General features: G+C 36.7%; 1 pseudogene; it reads left to right on the top strand.

The window, feature by feature from the left end:
- Nucleotides 1-506: 506 nt before the first annotated feature.
- On the top strand, nucleotides 507-12,369 carry LOC121367066 (annotated as a pseudogene).
- The last annotated feature ends 55 nt before the right edge of the window (nucleotides 12,370-12,424 follow it).

The following is a 12,424-nucleotide window of genomic DNA, read 5'->3' as shown; positions in this document are numbered from 1 at the left end:
GGGGACCATAATAGGGGACCCAGATCAATTTAAATGAACTGGGCAATGGAGAGGACTCTCAAACTGAAAAGACTTCAAGAGACTCCTAACCATTGAAAATGGCTCAAAAGGTCTGCTTGTTACAATTGAAGGTTCATTGTTGTAAATTAAGGTAAATCCGTGTAGAGACTTCAGGAATTCTTCCTCTTATTGGGCTTGTTTAATCCTGGTTTGGGAGACGGATAAAATGGGAAAATGGAGAGAACTTGCCACAGAGGTACTGAAATGTATTAACATACTCAGATATATCATCATTTTTGTAGAAACTCTAATCTACTGGTTTTACTTGAATGAACTTGGAGCCTTATTAGAGGTTTGAGGCAATCAGTGAAGCAGCTAGTAAAGGAATCATTGGAAAAGGCAATGGGAAAAATGATACAGATGGATGATGTAAGTCCATTCATCATCAAACATTTTCAATCTGCTACTTAAACTTACAGATGGAGTTTGTGTTGGATTTCGTACAGAGAGACAGGTACAAAGATTTTGTCCTCTATTGTGATATCCAGAACTTTATTGATGACCACATGTTAAGACACAAAACAATGAGAGGTTCTCATTTATAAAACCATTGAAGAAGAGATCAAGTAATATACATTTGTAATAGTATATACATGAAACATCTTCAGAGACGGGAATTCAAGGTTACTCAATGTACAAGAGATTCTTGATGAATGGCCTTAAAGTTCAAGTACATGGCTATACTTAGAGCCTATTTTCTCTTCCCCTGATATTCTGGTCAGATGCCAGAGGAAGGAAGAAGATTCACTCAAGTTTGTAAGAACTGGAGAGAGCTCATTAAAGCTGCAGATTTGGTTAGCTAATTTGCAAATTATATCCATATATTCAATATATTGTAGGATCGATCCATGTGCTGGTAGTGACTACAACAGTAGAGAACATGTTGAAAGAAGATAAGAAATCCAATGAACTGTAGACGCTGATCTTAAAGGTCCAGAGAACTTCACTTTTAATTTTTAATTGACATGCTATTCTACTGTAGGGTTGAATGGCGTATTTGGAAAAGAAACGTCTTTACTTTCCTCGTTTCTTCTTTTTGTCTTAATGATGAGATGTTAGAAATTTTTGTCAGAGACTAAAGACCCAACTCGGGTCCAACCTAATCTCAAAAATGTTTTGAAGGCATTGCTAAGCTACATTTACTGATGAAATAGATATTAAAGAAATGAAGAGTCAGAAGGAGAGGTGCATTAAGAATATTACCTTTCATGTATTATGTACCTCCAAAGGTTGTACCTCTAAAGAAAACTATATCTACATCCAAAGCAAGAGGACAAGTTGAAAAAATGGCTACAGAGTTAGAAGGAATAATGGTATCCAGTATTCATAAGGTATTGGCAATTACTACTTAATATTGAGAAACTAGATCTCATACACTATCAGGTGATAGAGGAGTCATTGGCTTCTTATGCAGTAACGTAAAAAGAGTGGAGTGGGTTGTATCCTGGCGGGCCAAGCAGTTCTCTGTGTCTCACAGAAATACTGGACAGTTATGTGAATGAATCAATTAACAAAGGATCTGCTGCCCTTAAAGAATACTTAGAAAAAAACTAAAACAAAACAAATTGACGATATTGTAGAACTAGTCAGAGGAAAATTAAACAAACAGACAGAACACACTAGGAGCACTTATTGTTTTAGATGTTCACATCTCGTGATGTACTTGCTAATAGTTAAAGACAGTAAGTCAAACCCATTACTACTAGTAGTAGTCTATATACATTACTTATACAGATGTGAGTAGTGATACTGACTTCCAGTGGCTGAGTCAATTAGCTATTACTGGGAGGAGGAAACCATGATCACTCGTATGATAACTCTCCGTTAGCATATGGTTATGAATATCTTGGTAACTCATCAAGACTTGTTATAAAACACCACTCACAGATAGGTCAGTTACATACCTGTACGTTATAAATCAATATCTACTATACTCTTACATATAGATGCTATCGTACAGTGTTTGGTGCCTTACATCTTCATTTGGGTGGCAGCCTGAAGGACCTGCTGGTACAGGGAAGACAGAGACTGTGAGGATTTAGCTAAAGCTGTAGCTAGCAGGTACTCTGCAATGATGACTGCAAACATTGAGCAAAGTTTGTTGTTCATAGTGTGTCGTGTTCAATTGCTCTGATGGTCTGGATTATATTGGCTTTGGGGAAGTTCTTCAAAGGATTAGCATTCTTGTGAGCTTGGTCATGTTTTGATGAGTTCAATCGTATTGATTTGGAAGTATGGTCTGTAGTAGACTCAACAAATTTTGACTATTCAAAGAGCATGTGACTTTTAACATTATAATTCTCACATAATGATTGTTTAGGTATTAATTCTGGGGCATCGGTTCTATTGTTTGAGGGTACAGAAATTAAACTAGATCCAACTTGTTCTGTGTTCAGTACCATGAACCCAGGTTATGCTGGTCGCTCTGAACTACCTGACAATCTAAGGTAAAATTATATCACAATAGCATATACTGTAGCCTTGTTTTGCAGGCATTGTTCCGTCCAGTAGCTATGATGGTACGGATTATGCTATGATAGCAGAAATGTCCTGTATTCTGTGGTTTTGTTAATGCTCGTCCTCTCTCTGTCAAAATTGTTGCTACATACAGGTTAAACTATACATCATTTCTGTCTTTTCTAATGATATGTTTATTACTAGGCTGTGTTCTGAACAGCTCTCCAGTCAACATCATTAGATTATGGTATGAGAGCTGTTAAACTCAGTGTTAACAGCTGCAGGCAACCTTAAACTCCAATATCCAAATGAAAATGAAGATATTCTCATGTTGAGATCTTATCAAAGAGTGCAACTTACCCAAGTTTTATTATCACCACGATTTACCTCTCCTTTTCAGTGAGACTATTGTTAACATTATACCCCCCCTTGTAATTATTGTATTTAAATATTAGGGGTATTACCTCTGATTTGTTCCCTGGTGTTGAGCTACCTAACCTGACTACTCCATACTTGCTCCAGCTATTGAAGAAAACTGTACTAAAATGAACTTGCAATGTACGAAGTATTTATGGGAGAAAATACTACAAGTAAATATTACATACATGGGGACAATAATTAGTTATAACATTAGATCTATGAGATGATGATAGTGCGTCATGGTTCATGATAGTTGGAGAACCTTTTGGAGGGAAAACAAGTGCTTACAGAGTGTTGGCTGGTGCTCTGGGCGATATTTGTGAGAAGGTAACTACATTCCACACACAGTTAATCCTTACATCTATATTAGGGTTTGATGGAAGAGAACAAAGTGGAAAGTATTGTTATAAACCCTAAAAGTATCACTATGGGTCAACTATATGGTAGCTTTGATCCAGTTTTCACCATGAATGGTCTGATGGAGTATTAGCTGTAGCTCAGAAAGTTTGCCTCCTCTAGTGTATGTATCTCACTATTAATTGTAGTTATATGCTCTCGTTGTTTTATAGACCCCTGATCGTGAGTGGCTTTATATTGATGGACCTGTAGATGCTATATGGATAGAGAATATGAATACTGTATTAGATGATAATAAGAAGGTATGTAACAGCACACTTAATGTAGATCTCATTGTATGCTTTATAGCTGTGTCTAATGAGTGGAGAAATATCCAATTAGCTCCAACTACTAATCTCATCTTTGCAGCCTATGGATTTAGAAGTAGCTTTCACCTGCTACTGTATCTCGTTGTGGTATGGTCTATATGGAACCTCACATGTTAGGCTGGCAACCTCTCTGAAGAGTTGGTTAAACACTCTGCCTGAAACTGTCACTGACAACTTAAAAGAATTATTTCTGATCTATATCTTCGTTGGTGCAACCTTGTCTTGATTTTGTCAGAAAAGGTGGTTACAAAGAAACTCTCACCACTACTGAGCAAACCTAACAGAGGGACTTATGAGTATTCATGAGTCTTAATGGATGAATTTAAGGATGAGCAAAAAATGTAAAAGCATTGTCTGATGAACAGAAAGAAGCTTGGCTTATGGTACAGTTAAATAATGAATTATATCGATTAATTTTTTTCTCCTTTAGGGATCCTTTCTGTTTGCAATTGTTTGGTCAGTAGGAGCAGTCTTGGAAAATGATGGCCGACAAGCCTTTGATATTCTCATTAAAGAGATTGCCTCTGTCAGTATTATAATTTTGTCATACATGCTTTAAAGTTGCAATATTATCCAGGGCCCCCTGACAGAAAAAACTCAGAGAAAGTGCACATTTTTAGAACTATAGGTCCTCCAAAAAAACCATTCCTGTTCCATATCCTGATGAGGGAGTTGTATATGACTATCAATTTGTTAAAGAGGTAATCTTACAGTATATAATTATTATTATTATTAATAACTAACTAATGTAGGATCTTGGTAAATGGGTGTGCTGGACAGATGCTATCAAAGAAGCTCCTCCAATTCCTAAAGATGCTGCCTTCAATTCTATAATTATTCAACAATAGATACTGTACGTTATACTTACCTCATGGATCTCCTTGTTCAAACATGAGAAACCAACTTTGTTTGTTGGACCAACTGGTACTGGGAAGTCTGTCTTATATACAGTGAGAGTTATCAAGTGATAGTTTAGTCCCCTGAGATGCTGTATTTTGTGCAGGATTTTCTTCTCAAATCAACTCCCAAAAGATTTACAAAACTGTCCTGGTCAAACTTTTCAGCTCAACAACTGCTAACCAGACACAGAATATCATATTGTCAAAATTAGACAAAGAAGGAATTTGGAGTATTTGGTCCACCATTAGGCTGGAAGACAGTGAGTAATGATCAACTCTATCATAACTACTATAATATACTAGGTGGTATTTGTTGTGATGATTAAACATGCCTGCTAGAGAAGTATACGGTGCTCAACCACCAATAGAACTATTAAGACAATGGTTGATCATTGGAATTGGTGAGCATAAAGGATGGCAAACATCTCTGTTATATATATATTGCACATTCAGGATGATTTGAAAGAGAACACTGCAATGAAACTGGTAGATTGTCATGTTAATAGCAGCTATGGGCTCCACCAGGAGGTGGTCGTAATCCATCACTCCACGTTTCTACGTCATTTTAACACAATACAATCAATGACTTTGAAGATAGTACTATGAAATTGATATTTGGACGTATTGTAGAACTGGCACATCTCAAAGTTAGTATACATATGTGTGTGTGTGTGTGTGTGTGTGTAATATATATATATGCGTGTGTATTGTTATAATAGGAGTTTTGGACCAGACTTCAAACCTCTTATTAACCAGATTGATCGCTACAATGGCTGTGTATAAAAATGCAATGAACAATCTCTTACCACCTCCAAAAAATCACTTATCTCTTTAATCTTCGTGATTTTGCTCGTGTTATCCAAGTGAGATGATAATATACTTGTCACTACATCCATTGTTTTCTCTCTCAGGGTGTTCTTCTGGGAAACGTAGTTCTGTTACTGATACAGATGTTTTAAAAAGGCTCTGGACACATGAAGTATTGAGGGTGTATTATGACAGCTTAGTAGATGATGCTGACAGAAAATGGCTAGTGGATTACCTTAGTGAATGCAGTGTCTCAAGAGTTTTGGAGCAGACTTTAATGATCTATTCAAACATCTCGGACTTTAACAAATGGTAAAATATTTCTCACAAGTCATTGTTATTCCTTTGTTGTTAGGTAAAGTGGAGGAAGATGATCTACGTTAGTCTTATGTTTGTGATTTTGTTGACCCTAAAAACTGACAATAAACCTTATACAGAAGTACTAATGTTGACAAAGTTCGAATGGTTGTAGAAACTTTCTGGATGAGTTCAATAATGTCTCTAAGAAACCAATGAATTAGTCCTATTCAGGTAAGCCTTTGTGTTAACGCATAAAGATAATGTGTTTTATACATGTAGATTTTGCTATGAACACATTTGTCGTATCAGTCGTATTCTGAACAACCACGTAGTCATGCTCTGTTAGTTGGTGTTGGAGGATCTGCCGACAATCGTCTGACTCTACTTGCTTCTTACATGGCTGATTATGAGCTCTTTCAAGTAAATAAATAATAGTTAAAAGAACAAAGGTTTTATATTGTATTTGTTTAGGTTGAAATTAGTAAAGGTTATATACTAGTGTAGAATGGAGAGAGGATTTGAAGAAAGATTCTTCGTCAAGCAGCTGAAGGAACACGCCATGCTGTGTTTCTGTTCACTGATACTCAAATAAAAGAAGAAAATTTTTTGGAGGACATCAGTAAGTTTGTTGAATACCGGTGAAGTCCCTAACATGTTTCCAATTGATGAGAGAATGACATATGTAGCAAAATGAGGCAATTAGACAAGTGAGTGTTGTTTACACATTACCCCTATTTCTGATATTTTTATCTTCATATTCTATAGACAGAGAGAGAAGTCCAAGCAAACAGATGGCACTCCATTGGCTCTTTTCAACATGTTCATTGAACGTGTCAAGATCAGTTACATGTTTTATTAGCAATGAGTCCAATTGGAGATGCCTTTAGAAACAGACTAAGGCAGTTCCCATCATTAGTAAATTGCTGTAACATGATTGGTTTCAAAGTTGGCCAAACGATGCGCTGACTATTGTTGCCTCAACGATTCTTGGATGATGTTGAAATGGATGACAAAATCAAAGGGGTTTCGTTGAATTGTGCCAAAGAGTTTCATCAATCCACTCGAAACTCTCTGAGAAATTTTAGCTATATTGCAGAGACATAACTATGTACACAACACTTATTTGGAACTTATCTCAACCTACAAGACACTTTTAGGCAAAAAGAGAGCGTAAGAAAAATGAGAAATATCCCTATCAATTACTAATAATCTCTATATCTTTTGTGCAGTGAAATCTCAAAACTAAAGAAAAGGTATGAAGTTGGTCTTGAGAAACTTCAGTCAGCCAGTGTCAAGTAGCAGGTATGCAGGCTGAACTGGAAGCATTGCAACCTCAGTTAAAAGATGCTGGAAAGCAGGTATTAAACAATATAATAGTTGACCTTTATTTGTATTATTGATGTATAGGTAGCTGAAATGATGGTAGTAATTGAAAAGGAATCCAAAGTGTTGCTGCGCAAGAGAAAATTGTCAAAAGCGATGCAAGCTGTTGCTAATGAACAAGCCCAGTTGACGCTCAAGCTATTAAAGATGAATGTGATGCAGACCTTGCTGAAGCTATACCAATTTTAAGAATCAGCTTTAGCTGCTTGAATACTTTGACACCCCAGGTAAACTACAGTGGTACACACAGGTCATCAATACACGTTCTGTAGGATATCACAAGTGGTCAAAACTATGAAAGTCCTCTGCTGGAGTTTAAACTAGTTATGGAGGCTATTTGGTATTCTGAAGCAGTTAAACCTGATAGAATTCCAGATCCTTCAGGTAGTGGCAAGAAAATTGAGGATTTCTGGGGTCCCATCAAAGAGGATACTGGGAGATATGAGTTTTCTGAAATCTCTTAAGGGAATATGACAAAGTATGTTGGCATATACTGTAGCTCATGTTAACATTTGATTGTACTGTTTTTCTAGGACAATATCCAGCAACTATCGTAGCAAAATCCGCAAGGAGTATACATCTAATCCAGAGTTTGATCAGCTAAAATTAAAACAGCTTCAACAGCTGCAGAGGGTCTATGCAGGTGGGTAATTGCTATGGACCGATATGACAAAGTGGCTCAGTTTGTCGCACCAAAAAAATCAAACTTAAAGAGTCGGAGCAGAAACTTGCAGTAGCTATGGAGGTAAGTGGTGGTCCAGTATACGTGGTTTGACATTTCTCTCATAGAGTTTAAATGCTAAAGAGCTGAGTTTTCAAAGAGGTACAAGATAAATTAGCAGAATTACAGCGACAATTTGATGAGAACACCAAAAAGAAAGAAGACCTTGAACAAAAGGTTGATCTCTGCTCAAGAAACACTGATCGTGCTGAGAAATTGATTGGTGGACTGGGAGGAGAGAAAGACAGAGGGGCAAAGCTGCAAAAGAGTTGGCTAAACAGTATGATGACTTGACTGGAGATGTTTTACTAGCAGCAGGAGTAGTGGTATCTGGGGACATTTACTTCTGCATATTCGACAAGAGCAAACAGCTAATTGGAGTCAACTATGTAAAAACCAATGGAATACCATGTAGTGATGAATTCTCTTTAAATGCACTCTTGGAGAACCCAGTTAAAATCAGAGAATGGACTATAGCTGGCCTGCCAACTGATTCATTCTCTATAGAGAATGGTATCATCACTGCTAGCTTACGATGGGCCACTCATGATAGATCCTCGGGACAGGCAAACAAGTGGAATCAAAAAACATGGGAAAGCTATAACTTCATGTTATCAAACGAAACTGACTCTGGACTTTGTGCGTACACTTGAGAACTGCATTCAATTTGAACTCCAGTAGTTAGCTCACACATATAATGTTATATAATGTAATAAAATAGGTACTATTGGAGAATGTAGGTGAAGAACTGACCCAATATTGAGCCTTACTTCTCAAACAAACTTTTTAAACAAGGAGGTAGTTATTGTTATTAGGTTGGGAGACAGTACTATCGAAATATTCCCAAAGACTTCAGGTATTCTTGTTGTTAAGGATAGTCAAATCAATTAATTTCTTTTAAAAGGTTCTACATCACAACTAAGTTACGTAATCCTCACTATTTGCCAGAAAACCTCTGTTAAAGTGACTCTTCTTACTTTATGATTACAATGGAAGGACGGAGACCAACTGTTAGGTATTGTTGTAGCCAGAGAAAGACCAGAACTAGAAGAGGAAAAAGTCTCAGTCATTCTGACAGTCAGCTGAAAACAAGAAGTAAGAGAGACCTACACTAGTAATTGATTGATGATCTATTTTTTTAGCAGTTAAAAAGGATTGAAGACAAAATTTGGAAGTATTGAGTAGCAGTGAGGGTAACATACTGGAGGATGAAACTGCTTATAGAGATCCTGTCTTTCGTCTAAAAACATTGCCAATAAATCTCTGAGAAACAAGTAAACATACTCCATTATATATTATCTACTTCACTCCTTCTTCTTAAGGCCATTGCTGATGAAACTGAACAAAAAAATTGATACTGCTCGTATGGATACAAACCTGTAGCTACTCATTCCTCTGTACTGTTTTTTCTCTATTTGCTGACTTGGCTAACATTGAGCCTATGTATCAATATTCATTACCTTGGTTTATAAACTTTTGTGTCAACTCCATAGACTCGTCGGACAGGTCTGACAACCCCCCCCCCCCCCCCCCCCTTGAAGAAGTATGGCAAATCTCAATACATGGACCTGTTCATCTCTCTTATTACTATAGATTAAAGGATATTGAAGAATCATTTTACATAACCAGGTTGTATTTTGCAATGGTGTGTATTGGTCCTCTCCTCCATGGGTGTCGATCTCTCACACAAAAAGAAAAAAAAAGACCACAGGTTGAAAAAAGACAAAGTAATGCTTAAATATTAAGACCTATTAAATGATTTTATATCTTTAGTTGTTGTTTTCTTTTTTTCTTGCTGTGTGTCAACTTGTTAAAATACAATCATGAAGTGGAAGAGGAAGAGTGGAGATTTCTTTGACTGGAGGTATAGGTCTGGATAATCCTTACCTAATCCATGGTTAGACAATGTATTAAACAAATCCACTTTATTTAATGATTATTTCATAGTACTTGGCTACCTGAAAAGTCTTGGAATGAACGTGTCGCCTTGACGATTGGAGCGGTTCAAAGGAATTAGAATCGGTTTCAGTGGAGAATTAACGATTGGAAAAAGATCTATGATAGTATAGAACCACATCATGACACCTCCCTCGTGACTGGGACAGCAAACTAGAAATGTTCCAACCCGCATGTTGTTCTGAGGTGCCTTCGTCCTGATAAAGTTGTACCTGCTGTGCAAGATTTTGTTGTAGCAAAATTAGGCAAACAGTTTATCGCGCCTCCTCCATTGTGACCTTGAAAGACATTGAGAATCTAATAGTTGTGCACCTCTCATTTTTGTACTAATCTCCTGGTGCTGATCCAATGGCTGCTCTTCTTAAGTTTGCTGATGATCAGGATTTGAGGCGGCCCGGTTAAGTTCTCTTTCTCTGGAGACAAGGTCAAGGGCCTATAGCTTGAGAATGATTGAATCAGCACAAAAAGAAGGATCTTGGGTAGTACTTCAAAATTGCCATTTGCTACTTCATGGATGCCAACTTTAGAAAAATTATGTGAGTAAATTTCTGTTAGAGACCATATAAGTTAACTTTAATTTCACAGAAATGAATCCTGATACAATACATCCAGAGTTTAGATTGGGCTGACTATTATCCTAGTGATCATTTTCCAGTATCTGTCTTACCAAAATGGAGTTAAAATGACCAACGAACCACAAAAGGACTGAGATCAAACATCATTCGATCTTACCTTAGCAATCCTATATCAGATCAAGAATTCTTTGATGGATTGGTACCAAAAAGGTAAGACCAAATATACAGTGTAGAGATAATCTGTTCTTTATTTTAGCATGAATGGAAGAATGCTGTTTGTTTGTTTTATGTTTCTTTCATGCTCTCGTTCAATATGAGGTAGACAATTTGGAGCACTCGTGTTGGAACATCCCATATTAATACAATGAAACAGATCTCAGAATTAGGTCCAGCAATACAAATGTTTCCTTATGAATACGAGGTAAGACACAAAATAAATACTTTAATACTTTGATGTTATATACAGGTTGTTCCTTTTTGCTGGCTCTCAAATATCTGACTGGACAATGTAATTATGGTGGTCGTGTTACTGATGATTGGATCGTCGTACATTGCTTTACATTCTTAACAAGTTTCTATTGTGTCATATATAATAGAAGAAAATAATTACAAGTTCTCTGAAAGTGGCACAGACTAGCACCACCAGATGAGAATGTGATCGACTCTTTAAGTTAACATCTATTACAATCCTCTCTCTCTCTCTCCGTCTCCTCTCTCTCTCCATCTCTCTCATAAAGTATGACGTTATTTAGGATTATATTCGCACTGTTCTACCCATCATCACAATCCTGAGTATTTGGTATGCATGCTAATGCTGATATCACTAAGACCAACAGAGCAAAGTTACTCTTTGACACTATTTCCTTACGCAGTACTACACAACCAATATTTTTATGCATGTTTATTACCTCTCTCTTTATTGTAAGGGCACGTACGACATCAGGTGGGAGGGAATCAATGATGATATTTTTAGAAGAAGTTGCTGCTCTGATATTCTTGCTAAGTTTTACTAAGGACTTTGACACTGAAGCAGGTCTACGTAAGTTATCCAACCACTTATTACTCAGTATGTATGTGTGCACTCTGTATATTGCAGTTATGATTAGAGCTTTCTTTGGTTAGAGTATGAACACGGTGTTAGTGCAGAAATGGTACTTTTAATCGTCTCACTAAAGTTTTTCGTAGCAGTCTTGTCAACATTCGTAAAGCTATCAAAGGTCTATTAGTCATGTCGTCAGAACTTGAAAGAAGTAGCTGACTCTATTTTTGAAGGGAAAAAAATTCCTGTCTGTGGATGAAAGAATCTATCCATCTCTGAAGCCACTAGGTATTATGTCAATGATCTATTAGCCAAGGCTCAAATTTTTAAGAGTAAATGCATGGTTCCATTACCAATATCTTATAAGAACAATAGTATTGGTTTTGAACATGGTCCTCCTATTATCTTCTGTAGTATCTTGGTTTCTTGCTTCACCCCCAGCTTTCCTCACTGGTACTAGTATCATGTATTAAATTAAAATGATTAGTATTACAAATAACAGGAGCTCAACAGAACTATGCTAGAAAGTATCGTATCCCAATTGATTTTACTGGGTTTTGATTTTGATGTCCTTGAAGATAAAGATTACCCCTTGCAACAGATTATGATGTAAGCCTATATAATGTTACCAGTTGTTATATTGTACTCTGCTGTAGGTTTTATGTAAAGGGTTTTGTTCATGGATGTGCGCTGGGTCGACAAACTTGTCTCATTGGGGACGGTCATATACCAAAAATGCTCACAGATGCAATGCCAGTGGGATATATTTGTCATTTCCTGAGGATTGTACTGAATATATTGTCTTTCCTCTAGATATGGCTTAAACCCTGTAAAAGATTGAGATACCAGATCGTATAACATATACTGTTCCAGTTTACAATACTAAGTGATCGACGTGGTGTTCTCTCATACAAACAGTACATTTCCCACTAACTTTGTAGTAGCTATGAAGATACCCAACTGATAACCAGAAGAACACTTGGATCCAAATATGTGTGGCCTTACTCTGGCCAGCTTGACGCTATAACCCTTTATTTAGAACCGCATTTTTATATTGTCGTTTCCAAAATTATTAAATTTTT

Source organism: Gigantopelta aegis, unplaced genomic scaffold (genome assembly GCF_016097555.1).
Source record: "Gigantopelta aegis isolate Gae_Host unplaced genomic scaffold, Gae_host_genome ctg8678_pilon_pilon, whole genome shotgun sequence".
NCBI classification, from domain to species: Eukaryota; Metazoa; Mollusca; class Gastropoda; order Neomphalida; family Peltospiridae; genus Gigantopelta; species Gigantopelta aegis.
The sequence above is the reverse complement of the archived record's forward strand: the minus strand, read 5'-3'. Positions and strand labels throughout refer to the sequence as shown.